Source organism: Peromyscus maniculatus, chromosome 4, assembly GCF_049852395.1.
Source record: "Peromyscus maniculatus bairdii isolate BWxNUB_F1_BW_parent chromosome 4, HU_Pman_BW_mat_3.1, whole genome shotgun sequence".
NCBI classification, from domain to species: domain Eukaryota; kingdom Metazoa; phylum Chordata; class Mammalia; order Rodentia; family Cricetidae; genus Peromyscus; species Peromyscus maniculatus.
This window is the reverse complement of record NC_134855.1, coordinates 38,242,100-38,253,333: the sequence shown is the minus strand read 5'-3', so window position 1 is coordinate 38,253,333 and position 11,234 is coordinate 38,242,100.

Sequence of the window (11,234 nt, the reverse complement as noted above, 5' to 3'; positions counted from 1 at the left end):
CTTGATCTGCTTGGGAGGCCCCCAGTGGTAGGATCAGAATCCATCTCTGGTGCATGAGCGGGCTTTGTGGAGCCCACTACCTGTGGAGGGGTTTGTTCCTACTCTTGCACTGTCATCCATCGTTGACAGACAGTAGTCTCTTCCCTGCAGTAAGAGTAATTGTGGGCTGGTGAGATGGCTCAGCCGGTAAAGGTACTTGAATCAAGACTGATGACCTGAGTTCCACCCCTGGGTCCCACATGGTGGAAGGAAAGAAATGGCTCCCTTAAGTTGTCCTCTGACCTCCACACACCTGCCATACCCTCCTCCTACCACACTCTAAATAAATAGATGTAACTTTTAAAATTAGTTATTGTACCAGACAACAGAGGATAAAAATGAAAATGTCAGTCTTTGTGACAACTACCACAGGAATTTATATGCAAAAAAAACCCATAAGGCGTCCTCATTATGAATGATGGAATGAAAGTTGGCCTCATGGAAGAGGTCTAATCGCACTTGAAGGTAAATTCAGATTTCCCAAAGATAAGGCCAGGAAGAGGACGTCCTTATTCCAGTGAGAATCATTTTTCTCAGCCCCAGGTTAAGACAAACCCCTCCAAATATGAGCATCTTCTCTCTCAGTCTTACAAGAGAAGCAGAAAATCTGATGGTGTCTTTTTCTTACAAAAGAGAGTAATTAATTTCTGGAAGTTTCTCTGAGGTATCTTATCTTCATTACCACTGCTACCATTAACATTCAGACTTCCTTTATTCCCCTAGACCTTTATGAGATTCCTGCTTGATCTCTCCATCAATCTCCAATCAAATCGCTACCACTCTCAAACCAATATTATCATTACCCAGCTCGCATTAGGCCACTCTTTCCACTCAATAATCTCTAAGGAGACTCAAACAATTACCAAGTCAGGCACATATCCCCCCAGCTAAGCATTCAGACAGATGCAAAAGGTGGCCAGAGTTTAAAAAAAAAGAAGGAAAAAAAAAAGCAGTATCATGTTCACGAATTCATGAAGGGAAGATCAGTGTATTCCAAATGCAATCTCCCTTTAATTAGTCCTTAAATTAAATGCAGTCTCAATGAAGGCAAATTGTTTTTCATTAAATTTGTCACAAAATTCAAAGTTCATGAACAGGAACAAGAGGGCAAGAATACCCAAGATAATTATGAAAGGGAAAAATAAATCAGGTGAAATACCTTACCTTCCCAGAAACTGAGATGATTTATTCTAAAGCTGTAACGTGGGCCTGGGGAGATGGCTCTGTTGGCATCAGATGGCTGTTTGAATCCACCGCACCCACATGATAAAGCCAGGCATGGCCACTCAGTGTTAACTCCAGCACCAGGGAGGGGCAGAAAGGGAAGGAGTTCTGGGGCTTGCTGGCTGCCCATTTAGTTTGAGGTTCAGTGAAAGATCCTGTCTCAAAAGAATAAGACAGAGAGTGATACAGCAAGATACCTGACATCCTCCTCTTGCCTCTGTGTGTACATGAGTGTGAGTGAGTGTACACACACACCCCCACTCACCCCCCCACACACACATACACACCTCACACTAAATAAGTAAATAACATTTTAAAAGAAGTTCAAAGTCATGTTTATACAGTGAGCTCAAAGGCATCCTGGGCCACATGAGACCCTTTCTCAAAAAGAAAATTAATTTAAAAGTAAAGATGTAAGCTGGGCAATGGTGGCACACACCTTTAATCCCAGCACTCAGGAGGCAGAGGCAAGAGACTCTCTGAGTTCGAGGCCAGCCTGGTCTACAGAGTGAGTTCCGGGACAGCCAGGGTCCATGAGAAATCCAGTCTCAAAAAAAAAAAAGAAAGAAAGAAAGAAAGAAAGAGAGAGAGAGAGAGAGAAAGAAAGAAAGAAAAGAAAAAATACAATGTATAAAAAATATTGTTACTATTGGTGCAAAGATGGGACATTTTTTAATGAAGCTATATGCAGGGTCCATATATTGTCCCATAAATTTATGGGAAAGTCCATATCACACAAGTGGCACTACTAGACAATATGAAAAGAATGAATTTGGTATATTTAACTAAAATAAAAATAATGTTTTGTGTTTTTATCCACTTAGTCAAATATACTCTATGCCCTAAAGTCTAGAGGAATTGAAAATCTAAATGTGTAAAGTGATGAGAAAATAAAGGTGGAAAAACAGGCAGAAAACATGGGATGGTCAACCAATTGTTGTCAACACAGGGTGATGGAAACTGGGAACTTAAATTGGTATGATTCTGGGAATGATGGCCAACGCCTTTAGTGTTTGGCATGCAAACATCAAAGTATCTAATTATTTCTTGCTTACTTGTATATTCCAGAAAAAAACAAAACTTTTACACGTGATCCCAAAAAGTCATATTGTCACCATTGTCCTCATGGGTCCATAAAATAATAGCTTACTGCTGCCACTGTTTTGTATGATGTGGTCTTCCTCTGCTCCTCACCCCTTTGTAGGAGTGAAGGCAATGAGGTGTACCATGGGAGCCAAAGGGTTTGGAACCCTCGAATTTGCCCTTGCACATAAGTGTTTCAATGAAGGAAGAAGTGTAGATGTGATTCTAAATGGTCTTATTAAATAAGAAACACAGAGCCAAATACGGAGTTAAAAGCCCAGAGATCTAGCAGTAGCCAAGAGCTAAGACCATCTTATCTTACCACTCGCTGGGCCTTCCCCTGAGAGAGAGACCTGCTTCCTGTGTCCTGTCTTTTTATTGCCTTTCTGTTCTGCCTTCTCATTGGTTCTAAACCCAACCACATGACTTCCTCGTCACTTTCTGTCTATACAGACCTCCAGGTCTCTATGGTTCATACTGAGAGTAAAGGTTCGGGTCACCGCTTTGCTGTGTCCTTGTACACACAGAGATTCTGCCTGCCATGTGATCAGATTAAGGGCATGTGCCACCACCGCCAGACTTCTGCTAAATGGCTTGCTCTTAGCTCTGATCTCCAGGCAACTTTATTAACATGCAAATAAAACCACATTTCAGCACAAATAAAATATCACCCTAAGAAGCTTTTGGGCAGCTCTTTCCTGACTTTGAGTTATAGCTCTGCCACTTGTCGGCCATCTTGGGCAACTTGGCCTCTCTAAATCCCAATCTCCTTCCCTTAGTCATATTACTGAGACTCCCTCCATTTGATAACACGAGCATCTGGGGTAATTAAGACAAAATATACCAGCCATCACTTCAGACTGCTTACTTTAGGTTGGCATCAAACACTACATCAAGCATGTTTAAGTGATGAATGAAGTATTAAAATCCCATTGTTATCTTTTGGGGATGCTGTGGGACCACCTCCTTATTTTCAAAATATATAAATCAAGGGAAATAACTAAGTAATTTGATCTATAATCTCATAAATAAAAGTTTCCTAAAGAGAAAAACTTTCTCCTTAAAGAAGCAGCCAGCTAATAAATGAAAAGTAATGGAATATCTATACTTTCCCATTTTTAACAGATGAATAGATTTAGGTCATTTATCAGGGCTGATAATATCATCAAATGAGAGGGGATGATGTGTACATCCTGATAGGATGGCCCAAAACATATGAAATAGTATTGCTGAAAATAAATTGAATTTAAACCTCATAAGCCCAACACTAATTTATGAGAAATATGAAGGTTAATGGAACATGCTAAACATTGCAACAGCAGGTGACCGAGATCCACACTGCAAAACCCTCCAAGAGCTGGATTCTTTTCCACTCAGTGATAAGAAAGGGAGATAAAATTTAAAGTTAAAAACAACAAGGTCTCTAAAGATTAAAAGATATGTAAGAGATACAGCAACAAGTCTTAATTTGTAAACTCTTTACTTGAATTCTGATTCAAACAAACAGTGAAAAATTAAACAAGGCCCTTTTAAGATAATTCGAGGTGTGCCAACATTGAACAGATATTTAACAGGACTAAGAACTAATAATGAATTATTGCCAATGTTTTTAGGGTGAATCATGTATTAAGGTTCTATTTTTAGAAGTCCTTAATGTGTATGTGTGCATGTGTGAGTGTGTGTGTTTGTGTGTGTGTGTGTGCATGTGAGAGAGGATGTGTTAGAATGTGTGACAGAGTGTGTATGAGTAAGTGTGAGAGAGAGTATGTATTAGTGTGTATAAGAGTGTGTGAGTGTGTGTGCATGTATGTGAGCGTGTATGTATGATTGTGTATGAGTGTGTGTGTTTGTGTGTGTGTGTGTGCATGTATGTGAGCGTGTATGTATGATTGTGTATGAGTGAGTGTGTGTGTGTGTGTGTGTGTGTGTGTGTGTGTGTGTGTGTGTGTCACGCCAGAGACTGAGCTTCTTACTTGGTGTGTAAGTACTCTGCCACTGAAGTGCACTCAGGCCCAGGACTCTTCATATTTTGTCAATGCACTCTGACATATTTACAGATGAAATGCTTTGCCTCTGAGATTGGCTTTAAACTAATCTGTCAGGAACAGAGTACAGGGACAGTGGAGATGGAAAAAGTCAGTCTGCGCTTGTGACTGTTGAAGGAGCAGCGACTTCATAACACTATTTTCTCTGGCTTTAGTGTAGTTCTAAAATTATACAGTCAAAAGCTAAAAATAATAAAAAATTTTAGGACATGCTCGACCTGTGGCTAGAAGAGGTCACAGGTCCTAGAGGAGAACCCCCCCACTGATGTTCTGCTAAGTGACATGCTTGTCAAACTGTCTCCCAAATGTTTGTTTATGCTCATAGATTTGTGCTGCTTTTAGCCCTAGTCAGAAAAGCTTTTTGCAGAGGGTGATGGAGAAGGCAGAAACTCACACGGGGGCACAGTGCTGAGAGCAGGTGACTGTTGGATGCCTGGCCCTTAATGGGACGTCTGGGTCACTTCCCACCCCAAGGATCAGTGAATGTTTCAGAAGAGTAGATAGAATGTGGGAGCCAGAGGACACTGAGGAGTGCAGTGAAATGCTGTCCCTGAAAATGACATAGCCATTGTCCATAAGAACTCACACAGCAGTGGCCATCTACACAAGACCTGCACAAGATTGGGCTTGTCAACAATCCATCATGGTTGGGGCAGGGGCTCATGAGGTTCCATCCCTGCCAGAGAAGCTAAAGGCAGTTAATTGTTGCTGAGTGTAGGAACGTGTGTGTGTGTGTGTGTGTGTGTGTGTGTGTGTGTGTGTGTGTGTGTTATACTCATAAAGGTAGTAATAAGTGGACAAAAACTGATAGTGACAATGGTAAGTACAGTGGCATCATAATATACTTCTTGATGCTAAAGTTTCTTAGTAGAAACTTCACATTAAAAAAAATCAGGAACACAGATTTTTTAAACTTCTACTGACCTGAGAGATTAGCATGTCTAAACTTGTCTCTGGGTTATGAGTCCTAAGGGGTTAGCTGGTCTATCCTTGTCTCAGAGTTATGAGGCAGCTTTGGTAGAGGTTCACATCAAACTGTGACTCCCAAAGCTAAAAAACAAACCAAAACAACAACAACAAAAACCTAACTGCTTTTCTCTTGTACTAAAGGTGAAAAATATTTTTTAAGCATGATCATTTTCCCCGAAGAACCAAGACTCCTGGGATTTGATTGTTTATCTTCTTAACTGTTGTTTTCTTGGGACAAATTCTGATGATGAGTTTAGTTATGAGGAAAGTGCTTCCAATTACCTATGTAAAAATCAAACGCATCACCCAACTTTTTAGCTCCCTGCCAAAACAGACAAAACATTTGTCTGTCAAAATAAAAAAAAAAAAATCATTCCTTCACCACTTTTTTCCTATTCAGGAAAATATCTGTTCCTCTGAAATTGCTGTATTAACATCATCATCATCATCATCCATGGTTTGCAAATGTGCTAAAAATGCTTCTTAGAGAACTCTCACCACTTGTGAGATATTGTTCTATCCCAAACACATTACTGATACTTGCGACTTACTCCCACAAACAAAAGCATTCTCTTGATCTATGATCCATCCTTCGATGCCCAGAGTTCTTTTTCGTTCTGTTGGACAGCTGGCTTGAAGGTCCTCTCATTGGCACATTTGGATTCTCCCTCGCCCCAGGAGTACATATCTAACCTCTGATGCTGCTTGTATTTACATTGGATACTGAATTCTCTAGGCCTATTTTTCTTTGTCTAGAAAGCAAAAGGACAGCAGACCCCAACATCTGCTGATCTCTGTAATTCTACACTCCCTGATGTCTCCGCACGGGTTAAGCTAACGAGGCAATGGGTCAGCCATATTTACTTCTTATTCAGCCTCTTGGGTCTGTGTTCTTAACAAAATGGTTCTTCATTGGAGAATTCTACAGCCTAAAGCCTGTGGAAGGAAGTTTGATTTATTTATTATTTTTGTGGATGAGTGTGTTTGAATTATACCGTTATACCGGCCCTTTGAGTCCACCTACGTCTTGATTCTAATCCTCAAGAGTTTAGTTATGACCAGGAATAAAAGCAGATCTTCATTACCATGATGCAGTGGGAATTGTTTAAGGTTTATTTTTAAACCAAGCCCTTATCTGAACCTCCTGAGTCTGGCTTACCACACCTGAGACCATCCGTGGGCACCACCACTGCTGTGGTTCAGGTGGAGCACACACTGGCCCTCCCTATACACAATTACTCAAGCAGCTGGATATGCTTCTTGTGCAGTTTTTCTCCCTCACATCTCAATTTTGGATACTGTCTCAAGAAACCAGTCTTTCCCACATTGAAACAGTACTGTGAAGGTTCAGTAAACCTTTTAAAAATCCATACTAAGTACCTCAACAGAAGAAATGTAACATAAGGGAGTAACTCGTAATCGAAGTTTTCTAAAAGTGTGTTAAAGAAGCTCCCTAAAAAGCATCAGTTAGAAGAAGCTACCCTTATCTACTAGGGATGAGGTGCTAGGACCCATGGCTACCCTGTGGAAGCTAGAACCTTGGAGATGGTACCACACAAAGGGATCTAGAGGCATGGCAAGAGTTGCCTGGTGGAAATTGGATCACAGAGTGCAGATCCCAGATAGGAGCCAGAGCCCCAGAGAGATCATAGTCCCTATTACATGTCTTCCCAAAGAAGAAAGGAAAAAAAAAAAAAAAAAAAAAAAAAAAAAAAAAAAAACACCCTTGCTTCTTCTGCTCAGCTCCCATTTCTTGAGAGGAACTCCCATTGGCTGAACCTAACCAATAGGCAATGAATGGGCAAGGGAGTCTGGGAAATTCAGGATAGCCCCTGGGGATTCAAACAGTGAAGGGCAGGGAATGGCTCAGAGAAAACAGGCAAACAATCTGCCCAAGAATAGAGGGGGCAGATACCCTAGTAGCCACTAAGCATAGGAAATTACGTTCAACCTCGCTAGTAGCTGAGGACACACAGTTTTAATACAGACAAGTTTAAGTGTTGATGACTATGCTCAGCAATGGGAATGCTTATCCACAATAGTGGGAGAGCAAGTTGAAGAACCATTGGCCCTGTCTGATGCGCTGATACTGAGCACACCCTGGTGTCTGGGAGCTCCGAGTCTAGAAATGCATCCTCAGGAAACTGCAGCAACATGCACTAGGAGACAGCTGCATTGGTACTGTGGACACTACTCAAATGTCCACCAAGAGAGTAACTGTCATGTACTTTATTCTTTTAATAAAACACTAAAATGAATGAACTACAGAGATACACCATGAATGTCACAGGCATAATTATGAGCAAAGAAGAAAAGCATCAGAAGAACCTACCTCAAAAAGGTATAGAATTTTTTAAATTTGCAAAATTATGTGCACTATTTACAGGCTAAATCATACATACATGGCAAGACTATAAAGAAAAAGAAATACTGGGGTAGATGAGAAGGCTCAGGGGATAAAGGCACTTGCTGCTGAGCCTGATGATCAGGATTTAATTCCTGAAACCCAGAAGTTGGAAGGAGAGAACTGACTCCCACGACTTTTATTATGGTGTGCACATGCGCTTAGGCACACACACACACACACACACACACACATTTTAATAAAAGTTATGAAAGAAAAACCAACTATCAGGAAAGGAATAATCAACAGAGGTCTAAGTTCAGTGGTTGAACACATGCTGAGCATACTTAAGGCCCTGAGTTCGATTCCCACCACTGAAAAGAGAGGACAAAGGATTGATAAATAGTTCAGAGGAGTGGTTACCTCTGGCAGGAAAAAAGGTGGCCATGACCAGAAGAAACCTACAGTACATCTACTCTTAATTTTCAGGTACAGAATATTTTGTCATTAAAAGCAAGACTTTAGAAGCCCCAAAGGTTCATTTCTCCTTCTCCCTAATTGTTACTGGGAATATTATTTTATTGTACTCAATTAAATGTTATCTCATCCACTCACGCCAAGTTCTTTCCCGAGATTGTCACTGGCATCTTCGCTCATGGTTAATAACCTTGGCCCAGTTATCGACCCTGCATATGTTGTCAGTTTCCACATCTACAAGATGAGGATCCCGGGAATGCCTACTTCATAGGGTGATTACCAAATTAGATTGAATATGAGAAACGCTTATTTCAATAGTCTGGTAACCAGAGATCTGCAGGTGCCACTCCATTCCCACACTGCCTCAACTTGAAGTGTCCACTCTCCACATTGTCTTTACTTACTTAATGTGGCCATCTGTGGACCTCTAGTCCAGTATCTGAAGACCCTTCCTCTTGCCCAAGCCTGTTTCTCCTTCTAAATACATAAACTCCTGTTGCCTGTACCATTTTATGAGACATATTCTATCATTCATTCATTCATCCAGAAAAACCATGCCAGGTTATCCACACACAGAAATCAGTAAATGATCACTTCCCCATGGAGCTTGCATTCTGGAGGGCAGTGGAGGAGAGAGAAGTGGATGGAGAGAAAAGGAAGAGGAGAGGAAGGGAGGGAGGGAGGGAGGGAGGGAGGGAGGGGAGGAGAGGAAGGGAGGGAGGAAGGGAGGGAGGGAGGGAGGGAGGGAGGGAGGGAGGGAGGGAAGTGGAGAGACAGACCATAATTATCTAAGCCAGATGTGCTGGGTTCTGTCAGGAAAGGGTGAGGGATGTCTAGGAAACCTGCTGCAATGGAAGGTCATCTAGACCATTCAGTTCAGAAAGACAGATTTCTTAAAGAAGACGACAGTGAAGGACAGACCTGAAAGATATGCCACCATTTATTGTCACACTACCAATACTTGTTTAGGCTTTGTAATGTCAGTCGAGTTTCAGTGCACATGTACCCAAGGAACAAACAGCGTCAGGGACAACGAGTGTTAAATGTCAAATGCTGGGTGCACAGGATGGACGACATTGTGCAGATATTTGGAGGGATAATCCTGAGAGAGACTGAGAGACTGGCTGAAATAAAATGTGAATTCTGATGAGACAGTTAAGGGAAGAACGGAAGTAAGAGAGAGTGGGGGGTATCCTAGTTCTGTTGTGGAGCCACACACCCATAATTCCAGCACTTGGAAGTCTAAGGTAGGAGGTTTGAGAGTTCAAGGCCAGGCTGAACTACATAGCAAGGTTTCGTATTTAAAACAACAACAACAACAACAATAATAATAATAAGTATTTTCTTTTTCTTTTACTAAAAACTTTTTTCATACAGTATTTTATTATATTTCCCCCAGCTCTTCTCAGTTCCTCCTCACTGCCCTGCTCCCTGACTTTATGTCCTTTTTCTCTTTCTCTCCCTTTCAAATAAAACAAAACAAAAAGCAAGAAATAAAACCAAAACTCTTCCAAAATAAATAACAAAAAGCCACAAAGATAAAAGTCGGCAAAAGTCCAATGAGAAAAGACAAAAAAAAAAAAAAAAAAAAAAAATCCAAAGCAAAGCAAACTGAAACAAAAAGACCACAGAAGCCCCACTGAGTTCGTTTTGAGCTGGCCAACTAGAGCTGGGCATGGAGCCTGCCCTGGAGTGTGGTTGGTAAACCCAGTGATAGGTCATCGGAGAAAACTGGTTTTTCCCTCTGCTAGCAAGTGTCAATTGCAACAAGCAGTGCTCTGAGTTTGGGCAGACTGGAGGAGACAAGACCGGTTTAGACAGGTTGGTGTAAACAGGGATAAGTAGGAAGGGGGTTAAAGTGCAAGGGTCACATCATAGAAGACTGGCTTTCTCTTAGACGGAGTTTTCTCGGCCATCACTGCCTTCTTCGACACTCTCATGAAAGCCTTGAACCCCTCTCCTAAAGCAGAAAGTGTGTTTGTGAAGACAGCCACGGCCTTCAAGGGGCCCAAGTCGGGTGGGCAGGTGCAGTAGCAGGTGCTGCTGTTAACGTTTTCCGCTGCTGGAGACTTGCAGGAGAAAGTCCTTCACAGAACACCATTTCCTGCTGTTCTTCAATACCCCCCCCCCCCCACTACTATCACTTACAGAACTTGGAAGCATTCTCGCGCTCTCTACCTCTGTGCTGTCACATCTGCCTCCCTTGGTCAGATTTCCACCCATTTTTCAAGCCCCACTTGAACAGTTGCCTGTCGTCTGACCTTCTGTGCGTTTTACTCTTGAGTTACTGTGTAGGCTTCATCTCTTCCACAGCTCTGTAAACACCAGAAGGCTGAAACGCTGCTCTAGCATCCTCGCTCATGAAATACCCAGTTCCTGTGATACGTGCTCTCTGCAGCCACTAAATGCCAAGAGCCTGGGAGGGGAAGGGAACCAGGATGGGTTTGGAGCCACATAGACCGCTGGAACCTGGAAAGTTGACTTAGACACATCCTGACGTTAACAGTCACCTTTGGGGAAAACGGATGTGGGCTATCTCAAGTTTATGTTTAAAAACATAAACAAGTATGAGTTTAAAATGTAAAATGTCTACCTCTAGGCAAGTTAGTTCATTTAGAACTTGCTCTATTTGTGATAGTGTTGTCCGACGGACAGAATAAGGACTGAATTTCAGATTCTAGATGCAGACTTCCACATTTCAACTGAATTGTTATTACTACAGGGGAAAAAATTTGCAAAGGTGATAATGGTTAAAACACCGTAACAAGTAATATAATCGCTGGGATAACTGTTACTTTTAGTAGTTTGACAACTTCACGTCAACCTCCAAGGTGCCTTTATTCCACCTTTTAGGTGCCTTTATTCCAAGCGTACACTTCCCCAACCGCAGTGGGCAGGGTTGGGTGCACGTTTCCAGCCCCCCACGGTATGAACTTCTCTCTCGCTGCCTTATCTATCTACACCGCAGGGCATGTCCTAAACCGACAGAGCAGCACTTTCCCAACTTCGCTGAAGAAGAGGGGGAGCGGGTACCCCATGTACTGTGGTTTTCC